This window comes from Apodemus sylvaticus, chromosome X (assembly GCF_947179515.1).
Source record: "Apodemus sylvaticus chromosome X, mApoSyl1.1, whole genome shotgun sequence".
Taxonomy (NCBI): Eukaryota; Metazoa; Chordata; class Mammalia; order Rodentia; family Muridae; genus Apodemus; species Apodemus sylvaticus.
Genome location: NC_067495.1, coordinates 82,178,719 through 82,183,063, shown reverse-complemented (window position 1 = coordinate 82,183,063; position 4,345 = coordinate 82,178,719).

Here is a 4,345-nt window from a genome sequence, read left to right as displayed (position 1 = left end):
CACAAGGTCTCATTTATCATTTGTTGATCTTAGAGCCTAAGCAATTGTTGTTCTGCTTAAAAAGTTGTCTCCTATACCAAAAAGCAGATCCATTAAAACCAGGTACTAAACAAGATTGCCCACTCTTTCCCTATCTATTCAATATAGTAGTTAAATCTCTAGCTACAGCATAAAGACGATTAATGTTGATCAAGGGGCTACAAATTGGAAAGCAAAAATTCACATTAGCACTATTTGCAGCTATAATAGTATATGTGAGCAAGGGAACCAACATTTACTACCATAGAACTCCTGCAGCTGATAAATACATTCAGTTAGTGGCTAGATACAAAATTAACTTTAAAAAAATCATTAGCCTGCTTTTATATAAATGATAAATGGTTCATGAAAGAAGTTAGGGAAACCATACCCTTTTCAATAGCTATTGTATTCTGTAGCTACCTGCAGCTACTGCGAACTGGGTTCCTGGAAGAGAAACTGAGGAATGGATGGGGAAGGGGCAAAAAGAAAGAGGTCAGGATGGTAGTTAACCAGGTCCCAACTTTAATTGTGGTCAGACCATTTAACAGTTTGGGCAAGCCCCTCCCCCCAGATTCCAGGCTGAGTTCCTGGGAAGTCATCTGGTAGTCCATGGCTCCACTGCTCAGGCAGCTGGGTGGGTCACCTGCTTAATTCAGGAATTAATAGACCTGGAGGAACAATGAACTTTACCTTCACTCTGAGTACTCCATCTTAGGTGGAACAGGATCCTGACTAGCACGGGAATCAGTGCTCAACATAGGCTGGGAGAAGTTCACTTAGACCAATGTCAAGTACACTCTGGGCACTCCACCCTAGGATAAAAATTCCTGCTGTAACCTACTTCCCTATTATGCCCTAACATCAGATTCCTGCCCGAAGCCCTTGTGCTTGGCCAAAGTCAAGTTCCTACCAGGTGGCATGACACCCCAATATGGCTCTGTATAAATAGCCATGAACAATATAACATATCTTGGTGTAACTTTAATCAAACAAGTAAAAGACCTATATGGCAAGAAATTGGCCACTGGAGAAAGAAATTGAGGGAGATATCAGATGATATAAAGATCTCCCATGCATATGGATTGGTAGGATCAATATGATAAAAATGGTCATCTTACCAAAAGCAATTTACAGATCCAATATGATTTCCATCAATATTGCAACATAATTATTTATTTACCTTCACAGCGCAATTCTTAACTTCATATGGAAAAAGAAAAAAACCTAGGAGAGCCAAAAAAAAAAAATACTAAACAATGAAAATCTTCTACAGGTATCACTGTCCCTGTCCTCAAATTCTACTACGGAGCAATGGTGATAAAAAACCACATAGTATTGGTACAAAGCAAATCAGGTTAATCCATGCAACCTATTGGAAGATCCAGAAGTAAACCCACATACCTATGGACACTTGATCTTTGACAAAGAAGCCAAAATCATACAGTGGAAAAAAAGAAAGCCTCTTCCTCAAATTGTAGTGGTCTAACTGGCAATCAGCTTGTAGAAGAATGCTAATTGATCCATTTCTATCTCCCAACACAGAGCTCAAGTCTAATGAAAGACCTCAACATAAAACTGGATACACTGGATAGCAGCAGATGTAGTGACTCCCCGCGGCCATCTTTGCTGCCTGCCAGGGCAGAAAAGCATCACTGGATACTGAATTATCCCGAGCTTAAGATCTCTGGGGGTGCAAACCACCAGGGGTCTGCCTGCACCCAGGACCTGAGAACATAGATGGTTTGTCTGCCAGCCAGCCTGTTGTGGAGCCTGTGTCCTACGTGAGGATCAGCAGAGGGAGCGACTCTCCTCCACCATCTTTGCTTCATGACAGAGCAGTCGGGGAACACCTGGTTCACTGAGACAACCCAAGTATAACATTGCTTAAGGCAAGACTCAGCAGGGCTCCAAAGGCACAAAAGAAAAAGGCAGCATATCAGCAATCTGTGCCAGAGGAAACCCAGTCATCTAGTGTTGCGGAAATAGCCTTAAAGGTCCACAGGAGATTGAAGCACCAGCCAGTGACAATAAGACCATCTAACACCAGTGAGAACTAGATGGCTAAAGGCAAACGCAGGAATGTTACTAACAGAAACCAAGGCATTATGGCAGCATCTGAACGCAATTCTCCAACAACAGCAAGTCCAGGATACCCAAAAACACTAGAAAAACAAAACTTGGATTTAAAATCACTGGTCAGAAAGCTGTTAGAGGAACACCTGAAGGACATAAATAAATCTCTTAAATTCAGGAGAAAAATGATCAAAAACTAGAAGCCCTTACAAGGGAAACACAAAAATCACTTAAAGAAATTCAGGAAAATATGGGTAATAAGTTAGTAGTCAATAAGGAGGAAATGCAAAAGTCACTTAAAGAAATATAGGAGAGCTTTGATCAACAGGCAGAAGTCATGAAAGAGGAAACAAAAAATCTCTTAAAGAATTACAGGAAAACACAAACAAGCAAGTAAAGGAACTGAGCAAAAACCTCCAAGATCTACAAACAGAAGTAGAAAAAAAAGAAAACTATGAAATCACAAAGGGAGACAACTTTGGAGATAGAAAACCTTGGGAAGAAATCAGGAGTCATAGATGCAAATATCAACAACAGAATACAAGAGATAGAAAAAAGAATCTCGGATGTCAAAGACACCATGGAAACCATGGACTCATCAGTCAAAGAAAATGCAAAATGCAAAAAGCTGGTAACGCAAAACATTCAGAAAATCCAGGACACAATGAGGAAGCCAAACCTAAGGATTATAGGCATTGATAAGAGTAAAGATATACAACTTAAAGGGCCAGCAAATACCTTGAACACAATTATGTAAGAAAATGTCCCTAACCTAAAGAGAGAGAAGCCCATGAATATACAAGAAGCCTACAGAACTCCAAACAGACTGGACCAGAGCAGAAATACCTCCCTTCACATAATAATCAAAACCCCAAATGTACTAAACAAAGAAAGAATACTTAGGGCAGTAAGAGAAAAAGGGCAAGTAACTTATAAAGAAGACCTATCAGAATTACATCAGACTTCTCACAAGGGACCATGAAAGCTACAAAATCCTGGGTGGATCTCATGCAGACTCTAAGAGAACACAAATGCCAGCCAAGACTACTATACCCAGCAAAACGCTCAATCACTATAGATGGAGAAACCAAGATATTTGATGACAAAACCAAATTTACACACTATCTTTCTACAAACCTAGCCCTACAAAGGATAAAAGGGGCAAAACACCATTACAACAAGGAAAACTATACCCTGGAAAAAGCAGGATATTAAACTTCTTTCATCAAACCCAAAAGAAAATAACCACACAAGTATAAAATTAACATCAAAAATGATAGGAAGCAATAACCACTACTCCTTAATATCTCTTAACATCAATGGACACAATTCCCCAATAAGAAGACATAGACTAACAGACTGTATACTTAAACAGGGCCCTACATTTTGCTGCATACAGGAAACACACCTCAGTGTCAAAGACAAACACTACCTTAGAGTAAAAGGCTAGAAGACAATTCTACAAGTGAATGGTCTCAGGAAACAAGCTGAGTTGCCATTCTAATATCAGATAAAATTGACTTTCAACCTAATGTCATCAAAGGAGACATGGAAAGACACTATCTTGATGGTCAAAGGAAAAATCCAACAAGAAGATCTCTCAATCCTGAACAACTATGCTCCAAATGCAAGGGCACCCTCATTCATAAAAGAAACTTTACTAAAGCTCAAAGCACACACTGCACCTCACACAATAATTGTGGGTAACTTCAACATTCCACACTCATCAATGGACAGATCAGGAAAACAGAAACTAAGCAGGGACACAGTGAAACTAATTGAAGCTTTAGACCAATTGGATTTGGACCAAGTTATATATATATAACTTTTCATCCCAAAGCAAAATAATATACCTTTTACTCAGCAGCTCATGGTGCCTTCTCCAAAAACGATCATATTTGTTGAGGTCACAAGACAGACCTCAACAAATATAAGAAGTTTGAAATAATCCCATGCGTCCTATCAGATCACTATGGAGTAAAAGTGGTCTTTAATAACAATTAAAAAACAACAGAAAGTCCACATATACATGGAAACTGAACAATACTCTACGCAATGATACCTTGGTCAAAGAAGAAATAAAGAAAGAAAGAAAAGATTTCTTAGAATTTAATGAAAATGAAGACACAACATACCCAAATCTACGGGACACAATGAAAGCAGTGTTAAGAGCAAAACTTATAGCTTTGAGTCCTTCCAAAAAGAAATTGGAGAGAGCATACACTAACAGCTTAATGACATACCTGAAAGC